Consider the following 14,719-nt stretch of genomic DNA (forward strand, 5'->3'; position numbering starts at 1 on the left):
TTTACATTGCATATTGAAGTTAACATGCTTAACTTCCACTTGTGTTTGGTTAACAAAAACCTTCAACATGGTAATGCCAAGTCATACACAGCTGCAAGCTAAAAATTCATAGGCACAGTAAAAATAAATATAAATAGTATTTTAAAAAAGTATTTTTTTGCAAATAAGAGGAGAAAATGAACCATTGTGAAGGTTTGGGAATTTTCAGGGGCATTTCAAAGTAAAACACCTTTGAATTGAGTATTTTAATTAGATATCCAATGTGGTTTCATCATTTGAACCAGTCTCTTTCTTTCTTGAGTCTACAATGTTCATCTTAAAATAAAATAATACAAAATTATTGGCTTGTCAAAAAAAGTGTATTTTAAAACAATTCATGACAATAAACTCTATGAATTATTATTATTTTTAAAGCTCAGTCTTGCCCTTTTTAAATTCTGTGTCATATATTCAGTTTATTCCAGGGGAGTGAGAGTGAGCCCTTGATTCATTCATTTGCATATAATCTAACAGAGCTACATGCTTTTGAATATAAAGTAAAATCAATCTGATTTTTTTTGCAGTTACTCAGGATAAAGGATTCCCAGGGCAAAGAACTGATGAATAAGGTTAGTTTGTCAAAAATTAAATTACTATTGTAAAAAAAATCCCTTAAATTCTTTTAAAGAGTGAAGTCCAGTAAACATTTTCTTTATGAACCCTGACTGTGCAGTCGGTGTAGACAAAGTTTCCAAAAGTGATTATCAGTGTGATACAAATAGCTTATGACCCATTCCCAGATATAAAAGCCTCTCGTCTATTGTGTGGCCCAATAAAAAATATTATTTAAAAGTAATAACTAAGCAAAAATAAACTCAATTCTCTCCTTTTAAAAACTAGATCAAATACAGTTCTGATATTCGGTTGTCTAAGTGTGTGTATACAACCACAGAATTTAAGGAGTGGAATATTCATTACTATGCTGAAAACAACTAAGTACCTACTTAGACCAGAGTCTATCTTTCAGTGTGTGAATGGAGATGCAAAAGTTGGAGTTAGTCTCTTACATAAACATTTGTCTCAGTCTCATCTAAAAATAAAGCCCACAAAAATTAGGAGCAAGAATAACACCTTTATGACTTTTTCATCAAGCAAATCAGAAAGAAATTGAAGAGTATGTATACGTGTAATTCATTTCTCAGAAAGTAAACCAATGGAGGGAAAAGTCACATAAATGGATGTTAGTTCTACTTAACTTTAAAAAAACAGTAGTTAAGGTTGATGGAAATTGAGAGTTACACAGATTAATTAATACAGATTGATAAAATTAATTAAATTAAATTAATTAAAAATTCTCTATAACAGAGATCACTAAAGGATTCCATTTTATTCACCTCTGATTAGAGCAAGTTTAATGGTCAATTAAAAAAAAAAAAAGAACAGGAAAAACATTTTAGTTTTACTTGTTTGATTGGGATTTCATAAATAAAAATAAGTAAAGAAGTGGTTTAAAAATAGAATTTTAGTTCAATATATTATGTGGGCAAATGGATTTCTGATAGAGACAACGTCGTTCCATTCCTCCTGTTTGAAAATATTCTCTGCCTTTTAGATATCAGGCACATGCACTGTCTTTTCAAAGAGCACTGAAGGATATCATACAGATGAGATGCTCACTGATATCCTGGACAAGCTCCACTGGTTTTTCCAAGTACTCTGTATTAGCACTGAAGAGTCAAGGAAAGTCTCTATATCACTGTTAGTTTTCCCAGTGTCCTCTGAGCAATTTATACTACTTGTCTATTGAAACACTGCAGTATAAGGAAGACAGAAATAACATGCATTTAAAGAAACAAGACACTAACCTCAAGCATCTTGTATAAAACGTATTGAACTTTAAACCCAGCACTGTAAGCTCTGTTGCCATTAAATTAATACACAAAAAAACCCAGAAAAAGCTCAAACCAGGTGTTACCTTGTCTAGCAATATCCATAATACTTTACATTTTTATCAGTTTTATTTCTACACAGAAGTGTGGGAGTTGCACCGAAATAGTGCAGAGGTAAATGAACTGTCCTGGTTTCAGTAAACCCTCTCTATGAGTATCCCTTCTGCGTCTTTTCCGTGTCTCCTCACCACCTCTAGCATTATCCCCACACACACACCCAGCCCCCATATTTTGCATCTACTTGAAGCTTTTCATCCTCATCTTTGAAAGACTCAGAAGCCTGTTTAATTTCATTGCTGTCCTGAACTCTTTCGTTTTCTCCATTTCTCACACATTTACTCCTACCCAACGAGCCCTCTTGCCATTCCTGTCTCTGTGCGTCACATTAACACTACAAATCCTTTTTTTCTCAAAAGATATTGGGTTTTTATGAAACACACTGTTACTAAATCGATATGCACAGGCATATCTATATAATATGTATGTATATACAGACACACCAATCTTGGTAAACTGTCTCCTGTCTATTCAATGGATTAAACATTATTGTTAGGTTTGTAAGTATGCTCTTAAACAAAGAGTTTGTCTCCCCCCTGTTTTGTACAGAAATAGAAATTCCAGTAACATTCAACTGATAATTATATACTGAATTTTACAGTAGTCACCCCAATGTGTCCTAGAAATTAATTATGAAAAGGATTATTCATGTATTGCCCTAACATGTGTCACTCAGCCAGAAGTGACACCTGACTTAACTGAAAGTATTGATTTGCTACCCTGAAATTAATTTTTCTTCAAAAGTCATTTACAAAGCTTTACATAGCACCAGTCACAGAAGCTGGAGCATTTGAGCTTTAATCAGCATTTAAGTTCACCCCTGCTCTTCTGTCATCCTATAATTCATAGATAAATAAAGACATTTTCAGGAGCCCTTGAGGAGAGCATGGCTGTGACTTTTGGAGTCTGCTCCACAGCATAGAGCAGCTTTTATCTGATGTGTTGATGTCTCAGGCATGGCTGAGATGGCACGTCAGCAATAGACCCAATAAAAATTCAAGAAATTATCAAGAAAACACATGAAGAATCTGGAGCACAAGCTTAGTTTCCATAAGTCTTCCCATGGCAAAATAATATTGTGAAATCATCTTCTATATAGGCCTAAATTTTTTTGAACTAGGTCCCCTGGGGTCTAGACTGGTGACTTTATTGAACAATCACAAATTATCTAACTTCAGTATGCTGCTTGTTTTAGTGATTACCTAGGTAACAAAATAACTTCATTACTAACTGTTTAAACCTTTCGTTTTTAGGTTCTAACTTCCAAATTTGCAATCTTCAGACCAACATATATATGAAGTTTAATTCTCTCTACATCATATGGGAAACCCAGATACCTAATTCTGGGCTTTGTCAAAAATTATTAATAGTTATTCTCTGTAGCATTCTCCCCCAAGTTCTGGTCTCCCACTCATCAAACAATTATTCCTGGTTGTAGGGTGCTGTGGGTTTTTTTATGTGTATCTTTAAACTTCCTTTAATGACTTACCCATGTCTGTGCTTACCTAATCATTGAGATCACAAGCTACAATTGGCAAACATGACTTTATCTTGCCATCAAGCCAGATGCTAAAAGCTGATTTTACAGAGTGTGTGTTACAATCAACCATGTTTCTCAGGGCAAGGAAAACTTACAAGAAATCATATGCTTCGGAATGGTCTCATTCTGGTCACTGATCAGGTGTTTCTGGATCACAGAGCTGTCTACAGTGATTATACAGCAGCATTCAGTAAACAAGGAACATACCAGGTGTGTACATACCATAACAGCTTTGAAAATAAATCTCTGATACTAAGAGAAAATATTTCTTTCTATTTGGTCTGTGTCAATGAATATTGTGCTGATAGGACCTTTATTCAGTTATAAATTCTGTCTCCTTTATCACAAAATAAAAGTACAGATCACAGTTATTAGTATAAGAAATTTCATTTTTTTAGTAATTTAAACCCAAATGGTAACTTGTTTCAACAAGTAATAAAATTAATTTCTAGACCAACTACCAGATTTTCTTAGTCATTCTGAAGTAGGATAAAATCATAAAATATAGTTCAATTAATAAAATTATCCTATACAAGTATACTTCCTCACCTTGCCCATAGTTGTGATTCTGAATTTCACAGTTTGCTGTGAGTCAGGCAGAGTCAGTGCAGGGACAGTAATGCAGGATAAGAACATGACTGTCATGAGCAACCACTGCAGAAATTACTCCTCGATGCTGCTCATGTCCTGGTTAATTCCCACCCAAGAGTGGACTCAATTGCAAATTCCCCTGACAGTTCCACAAAAATAAATATCAGCAGTTTCCTCTTAACTTCCTTGGAGGCAAATTGAACCAAGACAAGCTTCAATCTGGACTTTCAACCCCAGCTGGGATGGCAGTGGGTCGTCAGGCTTAGAGGTTAAAGCTCAGCACTTAAACGTCTAATACATATATAACACAAGCATAAGTCAGAGAGGTTTGAATAAAGTTGCATCACTTGTCTTTTTATGTCTTGAAACATTCTTGAAAAGCAAACAAGAAAACCCCAGGAGATAGAAAGAAGGATGATACAGAAGCCTAATTTTTAAGTTGCATTTTTAAGTAGTTAAACTCACAAACTAATACAGTTGGATCTTTATTTTGCTTTTTTGCTTGTGTTTTTTGTTTGGTTGGTTTTTAGCTGCAGAAAATAGGCACATAAGAGCATTTCCACACACAGACTATATGTTTTTCTGGGTGGGATACTTGTATATATTCCAGAAGGCTGGCAGGCAATGACAGAAACTGAGGGAAGAGAAGAATTTCTGATATAGCGCAGCACAAAATAATTTACCACTTACTTCAAATATTCAGCTTACTTGAAGAAAATGAACAGTGTCTGATTATTCCTAATGACAAATTATTCTGTATCACCGAAAGAAAAATGTAAAAGCACAGGTAGGTAATTATTCCTTAAAAGCAATCCAGACTCACATTTATAAATGACAGCATTAATCACATACATTCACTATAAGTGAAAAAAGCATGATGAACTAGAGCAAATGTTTTTCATGCATGTGAAAACAGAGTCAGCAAGCAGAAGTTTTCAGAGCATGATTTCTTATTTAGAATTGCATAACTATCCATTTTTATTAGCTCTAAATGCTTTCAGTTGTCTTTTGATTTTCTGCATCCAACTGCCACTCGGAGGAGATTACTCTCTATTTAGCAGTGAAGACATAAAACTTAACATGGCTTCCAATACAAATACTAGGAAGCTGACTTGTTTCCAGACATTTACATTCTTTAGCTAACCAACGTTGTACAACAGGTAGGAAAAAAAAATAAAAAAAATAAAATAGCCCACACACAATATGAAAAAAAAAGAAATTTACATCAATGTTTTCTCCCTCCCCCTTTGAAAATCAAAGCAACTCTGGTGTTTTCATCTATCATACTGCAAGCAACTGAGGTTGAGTAGGAAGCTAAGTATAGCCCACAAATTTCTCCAGTTAAGCAGCACGTTTTCCCTTATGCTATTTTCATATCTATATTTTGGCAGATTTCACAGCTGATAGTTTCACAGCTAAGTAAAGCAAACTGCAGAAATTCAAGTATGTGTAACAGAGATGAGGCACTGCACCAGCAACCTAAAACCTTTACAAGTTTTTAGCATAAATTTTTGAATTGAAGCCCTTGAAGATCTGACAAATGGGTTAGAGACAACAGTGCTAGAAAAATATCCCTCTGTGAAGCTAGTCTTACCCTTATTATTTACTGTTCCTCCTCAAAAAATTGCTGGCAATGAAACAGTTGTGTACTTAAAAGCTAGTGATGAAGGTAAAAGACCAACAAAGCCTGTAAAACTGAGTTTTCATTTATGTCATCATTGCTGGCTAATCATCATTACGGAGGATTGTTATTTCAAACATCTAGAAAATAGGCAGCTTCTAATAAAATTGTATTTTCTGACAGAAATTTTGCTGACAAAATGCAAAATTCTTGTGCAAATTTTGAATATTTTCAGTACAAATACTTAAAAAAACAGCCCAATCTGCGTTCCAGCACTTAAAACAGAAAGATTAGTAAGCACTGTAAAGCACTCTACCAGAATGGCACAGGCAGATACTTGAGATAAGAGTGTGGATTCCATGCCCTTAAGAAAACTAGAGGACAGCAAGTGTTTTCTGTGTGCATTGCACACGAATTGACATAGTTGGAGCCATTGCATTTTGCAGGGACTAAGGGACCACTCCAGAGAAACTAAACACGCTTTCAGATGTATATTCATATACCTTTAGGGACACAAAATTCTAAAAATAACTGACAAAGTGACTGAGAGTGTCTCTTGAAATATCTATCTATTTTGCCTGCATGCTTACCCAACCAAGAACAAGGGAGCTGTGAATCAGGAGCTGTGAAGCTGCAGTTATTTTGAGAGGGGTGTTAACCATGACCACAAAGCCTCTGCAGTACGTTCAGCTTGTGTGCACAGCCTTGCATGGGCTCCTGGCTCCTATAATCTTGCAAGCACCTGGGTCACACACACCACATGAGTCAAGCAGACCTGCCAAAACTAGGATGAGTTTGTTTAATCACACCCTGCTTCATGGATCTTCCCCTACTCTAAGCAGTATAAAGACAAACAGGACTCCAGGCAACACAATCCTCTATTAACATTACCTGAATTGTAGAATTAGTTCTCAAACATGTAGCTTGATATAAAATCTGCATCCCAGATAGGTTAAGACGAAGTAATGAGGTAGGAAAATGATAGGAAAAGCAGTCCTATAAAGGAAAGGACAACAGTTTATTTAAAATAAATAACCAGATTATACACACAGACACCAAGTTACAGCTATGTGCTGCCATTGATCTGTCTGGCAGGAAATACAATGAGACCAAACAACATTCCAGCTAAAAGTTCCAAATGCAAATGAACAACAGCCAATAGTTGAATTAGGTACTTCCACCAAGGATGAGGTAAGTAACCATTCTGAATAATTTATCCTTGTATCGAGAGTCAGTTTGAAATAAAACCCTGTACATTTAATTTAGCAGCAGCAGCAGCTAATTGAAGGAATATTCCTGCTATAACTATTTTAATTTTGGGGATAACAGAATGAATACAGAATTCTCTGTCTTGGCTAATACTGCTTTTATTAGGTGAGGAAACAATATAAATTGAGAATTTATAAGGGGCCACATGCTGTACATAAAATAGCTGAACAGTTTCTATCTGAACTGAACTATCTTTCATTACAGGCCCTGAGAAAGGAATGACTGAAATTAGTTCTTTATTCAATATGCAAATTCTGGTCAAAGGAGTTAACGCATAAGGAAAATGTGATTTTGACATTAAAACCCTGTTGTGTAAAGTGCTGTTTTATTATACAGTTACGTATGCAGTGTTATATATAAGCAATACCAAATGCCCTTTCACTAAAGCTACATGTAGAAAAATATTTTAGCATACAGTTGTGATAAGATAGCTATAATTACTTTACTGCCCTGAAGACATGGAGGTGTGTAGCTGTCAGAGGTTATATTTGTTAATGAACATTTTTTTTAATTTTTTTTTTTTGCATTGGTTGCGGAGAAGTGGTATAATTGCATAATAAAAATTATGATTCTTCAGCCCAACCTAGCAGTTTTGATAACCTCCCATACAAAAACCCTTTGAAGGAAATAAAGTGTAAGACAGCTGCCATTACTGAAGTATAACCAAAGGCATCTTTTTTGCAGACTCCTATTGTAAGATCTGAGGCTAATTTTCAGATTTCAGGTTAGCTTTCAGGTCCTCTAACTAAATCACAAATCTTTATTCTTTCTAATCAAGACAGACTTCAAAAACATGTCCATATGAGACAAGTGAAAAGGAAAACTCAAGTCTTTGTCCTCAGAGTCAATATTCAGTGTAGAACAGTATTTGACCAATATTTAAAGCATGAATTTTGTTTGACACTAGATACATAAACATAAGACTGAAATTGATATTTTTGTTAATATGTACACTGCAAATGGGAGGTGTACATATAAACTTGATACAATTTATTTACCATTTCCATTCAGCATTTATGCATTTTGAGGAAGAATATCTGGCCACAGTGGAAGATGTTGACTTAACCTCAAATTCAAGAACAACTCTGACTACTCAGCCAAGTGAAGAGATAGAAGAATTTTCTGAATTTGTAAATGATTACAATGATGCATTGAATTTCACAGCCTGCTAACAATAAGGTTTGCTGATTAAATAAACATGTATAATTGCTAAAATGTATCTCTGAGTTATGGCCTTTTTAAGATCATTGCAGTGCTCTTTCCATGTCTTAGTAGAGATGACAAGAGTGCTCACAAAGGACTTATGTCTTACATAGTAATATCTGTGTTAGGTCAAATACAGTGACATGAAGAAAAATCCTCCTCAGCAGTACCACAAACTGAAAAAAAAAAAAACAAACCAAAAAAAAAAGTGACAGAAGATATTCAGTACCATCTCCACTGGATCAATTTCTAGGTCAGTTGTTTGTCCTTTAAAAATGTCAAAGCAAGACAAATGTTCACAACTGTAGTCATTTTAAATAATATTCTACAGCTGAAATCTAAAATATGCCTTACTAGAGCTTCTGAGGTTGAATAGAAGAATAAGTTTGTCCAGTGTGAGGAGAGAAATGTAAAACAAGAACAGAGAGTCCTCAGGTAGGTACTATGTCTCTGACACACGTGTTATATAGCAGCATACAGCAGAAGGATCACTGGTAATGCCACGTTTTCAGGGCAAAGGATTTGGAGAAGGGGTCACTGCTACCTGCTGCTTTAAACTATGTTTCTGCCACTCATTCCATACACTGCTGCAGAGCTTCCATCCATTTAATGAAGTAACTCTGTTTGGAATCACTTCTAAAATAAGTAATTTGATCTTTATTAATTTTTATTGCGAGAATTTCCTTCACTCAGACACACACACACAAAATTTAATTTTAAGTCCTGAAACAATCTATAGTGAAACACAGAAGTTTCTCATTGAGGCAGAAAAGCGGGGTTTTTTGCCCATTCTAATTGTTCCATGACACTAAAAAAGATTAGGCTTCCACCAAAGGCAGGTTCTACTTTGAAAAACTTGGACACAGAGTTCTGAAATATGAATACATGTTCAGTGAGGTAATTTAAGCCACGTGCTAAACAATGACAGCTTTCTAGTCATGATATTAGCACATACCTAGTCCTGAAAAGAATAATAAGACCCTTGGGAATTAATAAATCCTTCTGTCTAGTATTAAACAACCTTAATCTTACAGATGCTGAATGTCTCACTGACCTGACAAAAATGCTCAGCTTCTGACAGCATTTCACATTGTTCATTTTACTGCCTTCATACTGAGGGATACAGGAAGTTTAATAAACACATGTATTCAAAGCCACTTTCTTCAGCCTCATGATTTTTTCTTGTATTTGTTTTCATGGTGATCTGCAGGTTGCTCTGGCTTACCCCAGATGAGCACTAACACTTTGGGCCACTCTTTCTCCCTTCACTCTCTGCCTTTGTAAAGCTGATCCATGCATCCAGCTTAATTGTTCCATGAAGATCACAACACAAGGTACCAAAAAGTACAAAAAACATACTTTAACTCACTTTTTATGAAAAAATATCTCCACGTAGCAATCAAACCTCAGCATCTGACTTAAGCTGAGAAAGGATTTCACAAAGAAAAAAAGTACATTACGTAGCAGGGTAAGCCAAGTGACACAAAAGACACCTTTTAATATCTCCACATAGTCTGTACCAAAAGAGACATGGACAGAGACTCTTAGGATCATTATTGCTGGACAGAAAGAGGAAAAAATAAGCACTATTTTACATTCCTTTTTCCATTAACAAATCCATTAAACATTGACTTAAAAGCAGAATTTATAGCAAAAATGGTGCATAATAATTTAGAGAAATAAAGTATCCAACATCGAACTGTGCCTGTGTCAGAGTCAGCTTACAACAATTTAATGTCTATGCACAGTGTAACATGTGGATCCTGAAAATTATATGCCCATCCCCCTCATATCCAAACATGAATAACATCAAGCAGGATGATGATTAAACAATGAAGTGATATTGTAATGTGAGGTTTCTGTGCCACTGGACAATATAAACAATACAAGGAACTTGTCAATACAATAACTTGCATTATGTAAGCAAATATTTTACATGTTTAATTAAAGTTAGGAAATAATTTAGTTTTGTATATTTACCCAAAAAGCAATCAACAAACAAACAAATCTTATCTCTACTATTCAAGTGGAAAAAGCAATAAACCCCAAACATTCTGATCAGCTTTAAAAATCAACCTGTTTTGAAAAAAATGTTAAATGGCAAGCTTGAAAATTTTATACACACTACAGAGCTAGGAGCATTTTGTTGTCTCTTGATTTCTGATAAACTGGGCACCAGTGATGCCAAAGTTGGCAGAACAATAGATTCTAACAAGAACTGTGAAAAGGTCAAAACTGACCATCTGTTTTAACACAAAATGGAAAGGATATTTGATAAAAGCTGTGAACGCCTTCGCACAGGAGTCTTTGTATCTTTTATGCACTAAAGAGTACATAAAATCATATGAAAACTGTCATTTTAAGAAAAGTTTACTGCAGTCTTTCATTGGCCCTTTGGTTAGCATCTGAATTTGAATGAAAAGTGTGTTCCAATTCTCCAAATCCTAGCTGTTCAGAAACTTATCTGGATATACATGCAGAACAGAACAGTTTGTGAATAATGCATTTCTAGTAACTAGAACAAATAACTTTAAAAAACTCAAACAATTAATAAATCTTGGATCCAAGATTGTCTATTAAATAAAACATTAAGCCTTGTTAAACTCCACACAAGATGAATTTGGTCAGCCATTTTAGCAATCACACTGAATACTTACCATTTTCTTGCTTTCACTAAATTATACCATTTTCTACATCCTACTTCCATATAGTATCACCCACTAATGTGCTGACAGAAATAAAAATCAACTCTATAAAGAAACAGGATTTGCATTAAACACACATCAGCTGGAGAAAAAACAACTCTAGTTTCAGTTACTTCTGGATCTGAACCTGAGATCATACCTTTTTAGTGCAATTCTGCAAATTTGGCTTTTCCAAGATGGAATTCTGGCAACATGTTCTTGTGGAAGAGGGTGCAGTGGCAGCTGTGGGTATAGGCAGGGTCAGACTTAAAGGACACAGAACAGCTGGACACCTCTCTCAAACCTCTTTCCAGAAACCTCAGAGGAATGTTCAAGACCAAAAACTCTCATCCAAAGGAGAGCAGAAGAAACTCTGCCCTGGCAGCAGGAAGCATGATGGATCTCAGTGTCATCCCTCTCACTCCCTGCCAGAGTACCTGCACAAATTTCCCCTCCTCCACCCCCAAGCACAGCTGTGATACTGTGCAGATTGAGTCAAACCCACTTGTTTTGGCTTTGGGATGGCAAAAAACAGTTGTCCATCACTTTCTGCCATTCAGGCCTCTAGTGTTTTCCCAGATATGCTGCCCTGTGAAAACATGTGCCTACTGTCAGTGAGCTGACAGCAGCTTCGATTTTTGTACTTTAAGATTCTTTGGAATATAGGACAGCTATCATTAAAATTATCCTAGATCCTCTTCATACCTATTTAGAATATAAAACTGAGTGTCAAAGTATGTTTGGCTCTATTAAAAATTAACTAAAGCTATCTTAATCAGTTAAATAATCTTTTTTATTATTATATCCTCTTTTTCACATATTTTGGCGTCACTGTTAATTTATTCAACTTAGAACTACTTTGCAGCACGTAGAAGTACTTTGTATCAGTGGAATGTGTTAAATAATGAAAACACTCATAAAACATCTAGTATATCTTTTTTTTTTTTCAATTTTTGACATTTGACTGAAATTGAAATACCTCATTAAGGACAGCATATTGCATGAGATACAAATGCACGTAACATTAAAATCTCATGTTGAGGTAAAGAGTGCAGGGTGCTGTCAGATTCCTTTCTTCAGCCCCTTTCTACTTCTCATGGCACCCTACCAATCAAAAATATTTTCCAAGCAGTAAGGTGTAAAAAAAATTTACTTAGTTACAAAACTGCATTTTATTTGAGGTTCATATTTATCCTACTGTTTATTCAAACACATTTAATTTTCCTAGATTACTATTACTCCCATTACTACTTCCTGTGGTATTGGTGGTAGATATCTAGGCTTCTACAACTTTATGCCCCAAGATCATGAGTTATTATATTTATAGTTATTTAAATATCTTACAGTTTTTAAAGTATGCAGATGCATCTTTGAAAACTATACATTATTATATTCTGATAATTGACATTAATTATTCTGTGTCAAGTCTGTAAGCCTTCCTACATTACAACATACATCTATAGTGCTTATATATGTACAGTTTTCCTCTATGCTCTACAAAGGATTCTTCAGGTTCAAGAATATCCATAAAAAAAGTCCTCTAGATTAAGGTTTGTTATAGTAATTTGATTGGGGCCTTTGGTTTAATCTCTATTAAATTCTATTAAGACTTCCTCCTAAGGGCAATGTTTTCATATAATGAAATCCTGTAAACACAAGGTCAGGCAGTGAACCATGGCTAAGCTCAACAAAATTAAATTCAGGAAATGCAAGGTTTTCCTTTTTGTTCATGTAATCCTTGGATAACCCATGGTCAATGCTACAGAGGAAATACTTGGCAGACATGTGTCCTTACATGCTTGTGCAGAAAAGAAAATGCAATCTCATCTAGATGGCCATGATGGGACTCTAACCCCCTCCTTGACAAAATTCTCTTTAAGCCTTCACATCCAGGCTTTTTCAGGGAAACCACTGGGCTAGAGAGTGGTTGACACATCTCTTATCTTTCCTTGACAGTGGTGTTGAGAGCAGCCAAGACTGAAAGATCCACTTTTTTGGTCCTGGCCTCAAAAATATCAGAATGTATTCATTTCCAAAAGTATGATACACCAAGTATGAATACAAAGTGCTTACTTGCTATGAAAATATATTTTTTAAAACACCTAATATTAACTTTAAAAATCAATGACACTAAGGCAAAAAAAAAGAAATCAACTCAAAATCTATATCTGAAACTCTTTATTTCAGCTATCTTCATTATTCTTAGAGAACAAAATTCTCCAAGTCTTAGGGAAGGAAAGTATTTCATGCGCTAACTTGGCAAAATGTGGTATGAAAACTGGCATTTTCACAATGATGGTTGTAATCCTAGCTGGAAATAATACTTTGGTTTTTAATCATTCAGAGTAGGAGCAATGGCAGTCCTCAGACCTGCCCCTTTGATCTGTTTACCTGATTTAGGAAAGCAGTGTGTTCCACTTCTCCTACATGAATAGCAATTCAAAAACCAAGGAAATCACTTCTGTACTTAAAATTCTTCATTTTAAAAGTGATTTTCTTGGAAGAATCAAGGAACTTGGCTACTTTTCTCATACATTCCATACTTGGCAGAAGTGAAAAGGGCATTGTGACCTGGCAAAAAGAACTATTAGGGGTTTTTTCCTGCATGTTCAATAGCATGACTGGTTTAAATAGCCACAAGAATCTAAATGGAAAAAATTCCTCTCAAAATTCAAAAGGAAATGCTTTAGGACAGACTTTTTTCACATTCACTGTTTTTTTCCAGCAAGTGTTGAAAATAATTTGGGGTATTCTGATCTCTATTGCCACAAAAAATTATCTCCATTTTATTTCTTAAATGTTTCTCTATTCATGGAATTGTGTAAGAAAGAAGGAATTCTTGTTTTTGAACTGGGAAGAATATTTTGTCTACATTAGGAAAAACAAGACTTAGGATGACAAAACAAAAGAACAATAAAGCTTTGCATAAAGCTTTTGAGTTTTACCATTCCTGACTTTTCCAGTGGCAGGAGGGGTAAAAAAAAAAAAGAAAAAGAAAAAAAAGTCAGTGTTTTACAGTAAAGAACTTGACAAAAGGTACTCCAAACTGGTAAATAATTTATGCTGTTTTGCAAGGTAATAAATCCAATATCACTGAACAATGAATTATCTGCATTAGGAAGCAGATGCAAATGATATCTTTTGTACATCAGAGATTTTGTACCTTTAACTAACAGTTTTGAACTTTCCTTTGGTCTTAGGCTATCCCTCTTTCCCAGGCACAGAGAAATAACCATCATGGCTCAACTAGGAAAAACCACATGTGGGGAAAACATATTTTGGGCATTAGAATTCAAATATGGATGAGGTATCTCAGAACCATAGTCAAAAGTTTCTTGCCTGCTCTTTGGAGAAAAAGGAGAGAATGGACCAAACCTTGGGTGCAATGATGGCTTCAGCATGAGGTGAGAGCCATGTCTGGCATCCTCTTACCATTCTCTAAATGTTTAAAATGGGAAACATGGCACGGGATGATCCAACACTCCTCTTGCACCACCTTAGATGTGTTTGGGCTTTTTCTTTTGACATCTTGAGGGAAAGAGAAATTGAGGTTCATGTGCCTAATCCAAGACCTTTTTTACTAAGAACGGAACTTTGAAAATGCCACATTACAAGGTTTGGAGTAGAGTCGTCCTCTGCTGGCAGGTAAAGGAAGTACATGGATGAAATAGGACTTGCTCTAGGAGACTGATATTTTGCAAAGTACTCAAGTTATCCAAGAAATGTGGTGGTAAAACATTTAGCAGACATGTTTTTCATAAGGTTAACATGCTTTAGACCTCTTCTGCCTGGTAAACTGGCTGAGGTTGAAGAGATGACTGCTTTT

Source organism: Pseudopipra pipra, chromosome 4 (genome assembly GCF_036250125.1).
Source record: "Pseudopipra pipra isolate bDixPip1 chromosome 4, bDixPip1.hap1, whole genome shotgun sequence".
Classification (NCBI taxonomy): Eukaryota; Metazoa; Chordata; class Aves; order Passeriformes; family Pipridae; genus Pseudopipra; species Pseudopipra pipra.